The 10,850-nt window shown below is 39.0% G+C and overlaps 1 non-coding gene across 1 annotated transcript; it reads left to right on the top strand.

The window, feature by feature from the left end:
• Window positions 1-10,362: 10,362 nt before the first annotated feature.
• LOC141414529 (small Cajal body-specific RNA 11) lies at window positions 10,363-10,489 on the top strand. The gene has a single exon (XR_012439545.1).
• The last annotated feature ends 361 nt before the right edge of the window (window positions 10,490-10,850 follow it).

Consider the following 10,850-nt stretch of genomic DNA (forward strand, 5'->3'; position numbering starts at 1 on the left):
TATACAAAGATACAGTTCCCAGCTGTGACTTCTAGAATGCTTGCTCTCTTCTGACATGTTCATCACTGCACTTCACACATTATTGGAAAACTGTCCAAACCTTTTCTATGTCTTAAATACAGATTTTAAAAACCTATTCAAAAATATTTTTTTCTTAGCTGGGCACTGGTGGCTCACACGTGTAATCCTAGCTACTCAGGAGGCAGAGATCAGGAGGCTCATGGTTTGAAATCAGCTCAGGCAAAATAGTTCATGAGACCCTATCTCAAAAATACCTAAACACAAAAAGGGCTGGTGGAGTGGCTCAAGGTGTAGGCCCTTAGTTCAAGCCCCAGTACCACAAAAAGATAAATAAATAAATGAATAAAAATAATTTTGTCTTATGAATAAGAATAAAAATTTAAAAAAAGAAAAAAAGAATAAAAAAAAAATAATTTTGTCTTAATAAAGCTGAATGATTATATCCAAATGATTATATCAATTAAATGTTTGCAAAGAATAAAGCATTTTCTCACCTTCTGTCCTTTGCTTTCTCCCGAATTCAGATTAGAATATAAACACATATTTTAAGTAATACATTAAAATATTTGCTAAGATAGGTATGAAATTGATTTCTGGCTTTTCCCTTTAGGCAAAAACTAGAAATGAAAAAAATAAAAAGTGACTTTTTAATAAAATGAGCTAGACTTGGTGGCACCCTCTTGCAGTCCCATCTACTCAGGAGCTGAGGCAGGAAGATCACTTAAGCACATGAGTTTAAGACCACAGTGAGAAGAACACAGTGAAACCCCCATCTCAAAAAAAAAAAGTGAGATATAGGCAGGTCTTAACTAAGCATTATTATGCTGGATAATATAATTTAGTGTCATAAAAGGAGTATATGCTTTTGGAAGCAAAGAAAAGGGTAAGGCAATGCTGGCAGATCCAGAAAGGAAGAGACATTTGAGTTGTGCTAAAAGATGAGAAGGAATTTGCCAGGCAGAGAAGAAAGCAGTCATAGTATGCAGAAGGCAGAGCATAAGTAAAAGGATGGCATTTGCAGAATCTATTGCATAGTTAAACTTTTTCCTCTAAGTCTTAAGAAGCCAACAGATAACTGAAAAATAACCTCTTATTATTTAGGTTTGGGTTTGATAAATCTGTAGGCAATGTGGAAGGTTAGTTGGAGATGGTATATTTTAAAACCCTCAGGGCTGGGCGAGTGGCTCAAGTTGTATAATGCCTGCCTGGCAAGCACAAGGCCCTGAGTTCAAGCCCCAGTACTGCAAAAAACAAACAAAAAAAACCCTGGAGATCTGTGAGCTCTCACTGAGATATAGAGAGTGATATATAGAGTGAAGATAAATAACTTTTTTTCTGATTTCAGAAACTGGGTGAATATTACTGCCATTCTCTAATCAAAAGAACACAAGAGAAGCAAGCCTATGAACAATGAAGACAATATAAGCGTTTCTTCTACTTTCATCTATTGCTAGGAAAAAGATTTCTCCACAAATACAACTACAGCTTAGAAAGCTGGCTTTTAGCCAGGCACCAGTGGCTCATGTCTATAATCTTTGCAACTCAGAAAGCAGAGATCAGGAGGACAGTGGTTGGAAGCCAGCCCAGGCAAATAGTTTGTGAGACTCTATCAAAAACATCCAACATAAAACAGGGCTGGCAGAGTGACTCAAGTGGCAGAGTTTCTGCCTTAGCAAGTGTGAGGCCTGGAGTTCAAAACCCAGTACTGACAAAAAAGAAGAAGAAAGAAAGAAAACTTACTTGTATCTGCAATATACAAGTCATGCCTATAATCCTAGCTATGCAGGAGGATCACGGTTTGAAGCCAGCCAGGGCAAATAGTTCACAAGACCCTATCTCGGAAAACCTTTCACAAAAATAGGGCTGGTGGAGTGGCTCAAGGTGAAGACCCTGAGTTCAAGCCCCAGTACCACAAGAAAAAAAAAAATTAATTTTGCCTGGTCTTTTTAAAATTTTTAATTGCTACATGGTATTCCATTTTATGGATGGTCCATAATTATTTCACAAGTTCCTTATTTATGATTATTCGTATTGTTAGTTATAGATATTATAAATTAAAGTCTTTTGTTTCTTGCCCACATTTTCTACAATAGGCCTATATCATTAATTTAAAATTTTAAAAGTAGACAGGCACTAACGGCACACACCTGTAATCCTAGCTACTCAGGAGGCAGAGATTGGGTCGTGGTTAGAAGTCAGCCCTGGCCAAATAGTGCATGAGACACTATCTCAAAAAAAAAAAAAAACCACAAAAAAGGGTTCACCTAGCAAGCGTGAGGCCCTGATATCAAGATTTCAAACCCCAGTATCCACTGTGCTCCAGTGGCTCAGCCTATAATCCTAGCTACTCAGGAGGCAGAGATCAGGAGGATCCCTGTTCAAAGTCAGCCCAGGCAAATAGTTCTTGAAACCCTAGCTTAAAAAAAAACCTTCAAACACAAAAGGGCTGGTGGAGTGGCTCGAGGTGTAGGTCCTGAATTCAAACCCTAGTACCCCCCCACACACACACCAAAAAAAGAAAAAATTTAAAAGTAAAAGAAAAAACACTGATATTGGAGTTCTGAGTGAGTGTAACTAGAACCTTGATGATGTTAGTTATCAGAAAAAAAGGAACATTAGAAGGATGAAACTTATACTTGGGACAGGCTTGAGGTGATGGATGAGGAACCAACGATTTAAATTTAGAGCAGTTAATTTTGGTACATTCAGGAAATTTAAACATAAGATTAAAATTCAAGAGAGACTTAAATAAAATATATATATTTAGAGTCACCCACAGAGGGAGAGTTGAAATTGTAAAGAGAAGAGCCGGTAAAGGAATATGTACACACACACACAGACACACACACACATGAAAAAAAACACCACAAGGGTTTGTTGCCGGTTTGTTCTAATTTTACTTCTATAAATTACCACATGTTCCAAAAATTACTATGTATAAGTCTTGAGCATGTCAATCTCTTAGTAAAATAGATATAAATACATAATATCAAATAGAGTACTATAAAAAAAATAGAGAAGATGTAGGAAAGAGTATTATTGTAGTTATCTATTGTTATGCAATAAATTATTACAAAATGTAGCCACTTATAACAACAAACTTTTTTTGGTGGTACTGGGGTTTGAACCCAGGGCCTCACATTTGCTGAGCAGGCCTTCCACCACTGGAGTCAATCTGCCAGTCCTGTTTTATGTTGGGTATTTTCAAGATAGAGTCTGGTGAAATATTTGCCCGGGCTGGCTTCAAACCTTGATCCTTCTGATATCTCCCTCCAGAGTAGCTAGGATTATAGGCGTGAGTTTATCTTACAGTTTCTAAGAGTAAGCAATATGGTTGTGTGTCACTTAACTGGGCAGTTCTGGCTCAGGGTCTCTCATGAAGTTACAGCCAAGACTCACTCAGGGCTGTAGTCATCTGAAGTCTCAACTGGTACTCACACTACTTCCAAGATGGCACACTTCTCTGACTGACGGCAGGAGGCCTCAGCTCCTCAACATGTGAATCTCTCATAGGGCTGTATGTGACTTCACAATATAGCAGTTGATTCCTCCAGAGTGAGTGATCTGAGAGGGGAGGAAGCAGGAAGCTGTGAGCTTGGGGCATGACTCAAGTGATAAAGCACCTACTTTGTAAGCACGAAGTACTGAGTTCAAACTCCAGTATGGCCAAAGGAAAAAAAAAGAAGGAAGCTGTGGTATTTCCCATGACCTAGTATCTGAAGTTAACACCATCACTTCTGTATTGTATGCATTAGAAGCAAGTCATTAAATTAAGCCCACATTCAAGGGGAGTAGAATTAACCTCAACCTTCCAAAGGAAGAAGTCTCAAAGCACACTTCTAAGTCTCACTCTGAACAACTTTATGAAAGAACCATTGCTCCACTCCCTATATCCTCATGATTTTTCTCCTCAGATGCCCATGCAGAAGTTTCTAGAGGCTACTACCATGATTCTGGCCAAGATAGCAGCAGAAAATCCTATGAACTACTGCTTCTCGAATTTCTCTTAAGCCCACACTATCCTACTTTCCCCACTTTTAGGAGTCTATGGTATAACTGAAACACAGGAGGGCTTTTTTGGCTATATTGGGGTTTGAACTCAGCACCTCGCTCTTGCTAGGCAGGTGCTCTACCACTTGATCCACTTGATCAGCCCTTTTTTGTGTTGGGTATTTTTTGAGATACAATCTTTCCAACTGTTTGCTTAAGCTAGCCTCAAACCCTGATTCTCCCAATCTCAGTCTCCCAAATAGCTAGGATTATAGGCATGAGCCACAGGCACCCAGCAGGACATCCTTCTTAATGCAGGAAACTATTTCACCAAATTTCCCTTCCTTAGATGGCTAGCTCCTGATGAAATCCTGGCAAAATACATCTGGTTGATGAAGGCTAGATCCTTTGCCTACTCCCTGACTTCAAAGGAGGTTGAAAAAGTAACTAGCACTTGCAACTTAAATCAAGGAAACAACTTTTTCTCACTGAGACTCAGAACTCAGGAATTCTCCAAACACAGGAGAGGTTTCTCTTGCTGTGTTTCCAAAAGCAATAACAAATGTCCACTAAGGAGGAAGAGAGTGGGATGATAAGGGGTTAGAGAAGTAAGCAGGGACCAGATAATTCAGGGTTTTGAAGGAGATAATAAGGCAGCTGGATTGCATTGTAAGTATAATGGGAGACCCTTGAATGGTTTTTGGTTGGAGAATGCCATGATTAGATTTGTTTTTTAAAAAAATGTTTGTAGCTACTGTGAGGAGATGGGCAGCAGAGAGACAAAAATAGAAGGGAGACAAGTTAAGAGGCTATTGAAATAGTTTAAACAAGGACTGGAGGAATGGCTCAAGTGGTAGAGTATTTGCCTAGCAAGAGGGAGGACTGGAGTTCAAACCCCAGTACTTTCAAGAAAAAAAAAAAAAAGTATAACAAGAGTTCATGGTACCTTGGAATAATATGGCAAGAGAGATTGGAAGAATTACATATATACTTTGTCTTAGAGGTAGAAAGAACCAACAGTACTTGCTGCTGACGGAAGGTGAAGGAAAGAAAAGAATCCAGAAAAACTCCAACTTTCAGTAATTGAATGGAGGTGGTGTCATTTACTGCTAAGAAGGGAAAAGCTAAGGGAAGGTCAGGCTTAGAAGAAAATCAAGATTGATAGAGAAAATAAGAGAGACCAAGTCTCAAGAAGTAATAGTGTGCTAGACCTTTGTTGTGGCTTAAAAATATGAACACAAAATCTTTGATACTTCTTCCTTTGGGAGGTTGAGCTTAATCCCACTCCCCTTGAATGTGGGCTTAATTTAATGACTTGTTTCTAATACAAACAATACAGGTCCAGGACAGCCTGGGCTACATATTGATACCCTGTCTCAAAAAAACACAGGCCAGTCATGGTAACTCACAACTGTAATCCTAGCTACTCAGAAAGCAGAGAATAGAATAATCATGATTCAAGGCCAATTCCAGCAAAAAAAAAAAGTTTGAGAGACCCCCCCTCTCAACAAATAAAAGCTGTGGGGGGCGGGGTACATACCTGTCATCCCAGCTTCTGGGGAAGCATAAATAGAAGGATGGAAGTCCAGGCTGGCCCAGGTATAAACATAACATCCTACCTGAAAAGATAACTAAAATAAAAGGGCTGGGAATGGCTCCAGCACTTGCCTAGCAAGCATGAGGCCCTGAGTTCAAACCTCAGTACTATGAAAGAAAGAAAGAGAGAGAAAGAAAGAAAGAAAGAAAAAGAGAAAGAGGAAGGAAGGAAGAGGAAGAAAAGAAAGAGAAGAAAGAAAGAAAAGAAAGAGAAAGAGAAAGAAGAAAGAAAGAGAAGAAAGAAAAGAGTGAGCTGGGCCTGGTGGCACACACCTGTTATCCCAGCTACAGCAGAAAGCCTAAAATAGGAAGATTGAGGTCCAGGCCAGCCTGGGCAAAAATCGAGACCCTATCTCCAAAACAACCAAAATAATCAGAGCAAAAATAGATCAAGATGTCACATGCTGGTAGCTCACACTTGTAATCCTAACTATTCAGGAGGCAGAGATCAGGAGGATCTTGGTTGGAAGCCACCCCAAGCAAATAGTTTGCAAGACCCTATCTCAAAAATACCCAACACAAAAAAAAGGACTGGTGGAGTGGCTCAAGTGGTAGAGCGCCTGCATAGCAAGCATGAAGCCCTGCGTTCAAACCCCAAAAAAAGAGATGGAGGTGTGGTTCAAGCAGTAGAGCACCTGTCTAGCAAGTGCAAAGGCCTAGTTCAAACCCTAGTACTGACAAAAAAAAAAAAGTTGCAAAAATAAATACCAAAACAAAATATATGTAAGAAAGGTGAAGGAAAGGGATTATGAGAGTAAGGATATAAAATGGACCCAGGAATGACAGTGTCTTACAAAATGCATACCATGAAGTTGTTCACATGCTAAGGCGGGCAAAACAAAATTTTGTCAACTACCTGACACCCAATAAAAAAAAAAAAGAAAGCTGGTACACACTTGTAATCCCAGCTATTCAGGAGGCAAAGGTAGGAGTATCACAAGATTAAGACTGGCCTTGGCAAAGTTAGCACAATCCTATTTCAAAAGCAAATACAAGCAAAAGGGCTAGGGGGCATGGCTTAACTGATAGAGTGCTTGCTCAGCATGCAAATTTTGGATCCAAATCCCAATACTGCTCCCCACCTCCCTCCCCCCCAAAAAAAAAGAGAGACAAGCAATCAGTTGCAAGATTTGCAACGTTCATGAGCAAAGACAGCTAGGTTACTTAAGGAAAATCACCTCCCTTCCTAAAGATAAGACTTACAAATTTCTTCTCTCAGAGAGCAAATCTTATGAACAGTGCCACTTTCAACAGCATATTCCTTATAGTACACAGAGAGAGAAATTTCGAAGAGCTGTTTCCTCTAGTGCCTATAATAAAAGCTGAAAGCATTATGACCAAATACAGCTCAATAAAAACAATGTTTTATTATTAAGCTTCTGTGAAGATAAAGAACTCTCTCCTGATTGTATTTGATCCATAGGAAATTTTTATTTAAAGATCTAGCCAGGTGCTGGTGGCTCACACCTGTAATCCTAGCTAGTTGGGAGGCTGGGATCTGAAGAATCACGGTTCAAAGCCAGCCCAGGCAAATAGTTCACGCTATCCCATTCCAAAATAACCAAACTGAAATGCTAAAGAGGCATCGCTCAAGTGGTGGAGCAGCCTGCTTTGTGAGCGGGAAGTCCTAAGTTCAAACCACAGTCCTACCAAAAAAAAAAAAATTGTAGGTAAAAACATATGTCTGTTAGTCAATGCATTTTTCTAGGAAAAAGTATAGAGCAATAATTCTCAAGTTTAACTGAACATTAGAATCACTTCAGAAGTTTCAAAAACATACCAATGGTTGGGACCCTAGGTGTCCTGACTTAATTGGCCTGGGGAAACCTTAGCATGACTATGTTTTAAAAGCTCACCAAGTGATCCAGTGTGTAAAGTGACTATGAAACAAAATACCTGAAGAGTTAGTTACAAAGCACATTTTTTCTTTTTTTTTTTTTGCAGTACTGAAGTTTGAACTCAGGGTCTACTAGACCTTGAGCACTCCACCAGCCCTTTTTTGGAACAGGTTTCTTCAAGTTATGATCTCAAACTATTCGTCTGGGCTGACTTCGAACTGCAATCCTCCTGATCTCTGCCTCCTGAGTAGATAGGATTACAGGCGTGAGCCATCGGCACCCAGCTAAAATGCAGATATTGAGATATGGGGTTAGGCCTAAGATTCTGTATTTTGGACAAATTTTCAGGTAATGCCACTGCTACTGATTTTCAGAACATACTTCGGGTAGTATGGCTCTAAAGCACTCTCAAAAGGAGAGTGGCTGAGCTACATAGGGGTGAGGTAGATGGGGAGAGGGAAGGTGGCTAATATTCATAATGCCAAGGTGTTATTGCCCTTTTGCCCTTTTCACTGTTTGAAATTTGCACTAATGGTACAAGCAATGGTAGGTAAATCTGTTGGTTCCTTAGCAGGATGCAAGGTGGTGACACTAAAATGCAATAAAACTCATTGTGTTCTTTACTGCCATCCATTTGCAAATAAATAAATAAACAAATAATGATGGGAGTGGGAGGTAAAGGGGTAAAGCGATGGAAGGGGTTGAACAGACCAAAGTAAAGCACACACACAGTGGGCATACGTTGAGACACCATTTGAACATCAACTTAAATGTTAATAACAAAAACCAGGATTGTAAAATAGGTACAGCATGGGGGGGTATGAGTGGGAGGTTGGAGGGTGAAGGAAGGAGATTAAGGTGATGGTATGTGGCAAATGGATTTCATGTACCTATATGAAACAGAACTGAGAAACCTCTTGCAGTTGCTTTAAGTGGGGTGGGGATCGGGTTGAGGGAGAGACGATGAAGACAATGTAAATAATGTACAATATAAGTCTAATAGGAATTGTCACTATGAATCCCCCCGTATAATGAATGTATCTTAATAAAAATGTATTTTAAAAAATAAGTTTTATTTAAGAATCTCCTTGGTGAAGCAGAAAAAGTTAATTATGACCCCTTAGTATACACTTTTTTTTTCTGGTGGTATTGGGGCTTGAACTCAGGGCTTTGTATGTGAGGTAGGTGCTGTACCACTGGAGCCATGTCTCCAGCCATTTTTCTGTAGTTATTTTGGATATAGGGTCTCGCCTATATCCAAAATTACAGTCCAGGCCAGTCTGGACTGTAATTCTCCTATTTTGTGCACAGTAGCAGGGATAACAGGTGTGTGCCACTGGGCCCACCATTGGTAGACATGGAGTTTTGCAAATTTTTGCCTGGGCTGGCCTTAAACTGTGATCCTCCAGATCTCTGCCTCCCAAGAAGCTAGGATTGTAGGCATAAGCCACCACGACCAGCAGTACACATGTTCTTAATTACACTTTGTTCTGACAAAATGGGAAGTACTCATGAAGCATTTTTGCTGTGTATCCAAAAATAATGCATGGTTGCCTTGAGGAAAAACATTTGTGTGGGGCAGCGGCTGTAACTTGGTAATAGAGTGTGCATTAAACATGTGAGGCCCCAGGTTCAATCCCAAGCAGTAACAACAACAAAAAACCCCACATTTGGATGATTCATTGAACTATGAGCTAAGTTAAGTTGATTTTCTCAGTGACCATTACTTTTACTCAAAAAAAAAGATTAACAAACTACTGCTATTCAAATTTAGGTATTTGGCTGAAATTTCCCCCAAAAAATGAATAAAATGAAGCTTGCGTTTTAAGGAAAATAACTGACAATGTTTCTTGCCAATGGTAACATTTCAGTTTTCAAATATAAATTAGAATTTTAGAACACCTGTATCCACCATTGTAGCCTTCACAGTTTTCCAACACTTAAGACTTTGAGGGGGGCGATTTTGAGGGGGAGAGACAATGTTGTATAATAAAAGCCTAATCAGAATTGTCACTATGACTCCCCTCCTGTATAACGAATACATCCTAATAAAAAAAAATTTATAATAAAAAAAATGACTAAGTCTAGCTAAGCGCCAGTGGCTCACGTCTGTAATCCTAGCTCCTCAGGAGGCAGAGATTAGGAGGATCGCACACAGTTCAAAGTCAGCCTGGGCAAATAGTTCTCAAGATCCTATCTCGAAAATAACACACAAAACAGGGCTGGTAGAGTGGCTCAAATGCTAGAGCACCTGTCTAGCAAGAGTGAGGCCCTGCAGCAAACTCCAGTACCCAAACAAACAAACAGCTTTTCATGATAATAGTAAATGTGATGTTCTGATATTGTATAATGAGGGCTGGGGGATGTAGCTCAGAAGTAGAGCACATTCTTAGCACACACAGTGCCCTGGATTAAATTCCCAGCACCAGGGAAAACAAATTTAGCACTTGTTTAGTTTCAGTGTAGTATCAAAGCATAACCACAATTAAAGGCTACTAAAAACTTTTTTTCAACTTTATTATCTGTAAATTTTCTTCAGGTGCTTCAAGTAACACAGTGCAACAGACTAAATGCAGATACATATATAAAAATCTAGCCAAAGCAGTCAAGAAATTTATAAAAATGTAAACATCAACACTCTTATCATTATACTTTTTAAATTATTTTGGAAAATACCTATTTTCATAAAAATGTTATCTATATGATGAGTTTATTATTAGTTTGTCTTAATTTCTAATATAGTAATTATTGATACAAATATCCCACATAAACAAAATGAAGACATTTTGGCTTGGAAACTACTGCTCTAGAATATTCATTAAATTTCAGACACCCAAGACCTCAATATGGATAAGAATCAAAGTTCTTGACCAGTTGCCAGTGGCTCACACCTGTAATCCTAGCTACTGAGGAGGCAGAGATCAGGAGGATCTCAAGCCAGCCCAGCCAGCCTGGAGTCTCACAGAACACACAGCAATTTCCTTCTCAGTTTAGGAAGGCAGTTCTAAGAATAGTGTTGGCTTTTAATAGCACAAGAGGACAATTTAAGAGGAAAGAAAAGGAGAAGAACCAAATATCTTTAAAAAAGGAATGAATGAGCCAATTGCATTTTCTTCATGAATATTATAAATAAATAAAAGCTCAGGCTGGAAGCATAGCTCAAGTCAGACCACTTGCTTAGCAAGTACAAGGCCTTGGGTTCAAACCCCAGTACCAATAAAAATAAAAATAAGTAAATAAAAGCTTTAAAAAATACAGAATGACAGTGAATTTTAGATTCTATTTCTAACAAGAAGTTGGAGACCATTCTGAACTGCCTTTTACTGCTGAGCGGTAATTTTAATGGATTAAAATCAACTATTAGATGCTCTAAATCCTGCTCCGTAATATAATATACAACACATC

The sequence above is a fragment of the Castor canadensis genome, chromosome 11 (genome assembly GCF_047511655.1).
Source record: "Castor canadensis chromosome 11, mCasCan1.hap1v2, whole genome shotgun sequence".
Taxonomy (NCBI): Eukaryota; Metazoa; Chordata; class Mammalia; order Rodentia; family Castoridae; genus Castor; species Castor canadensis.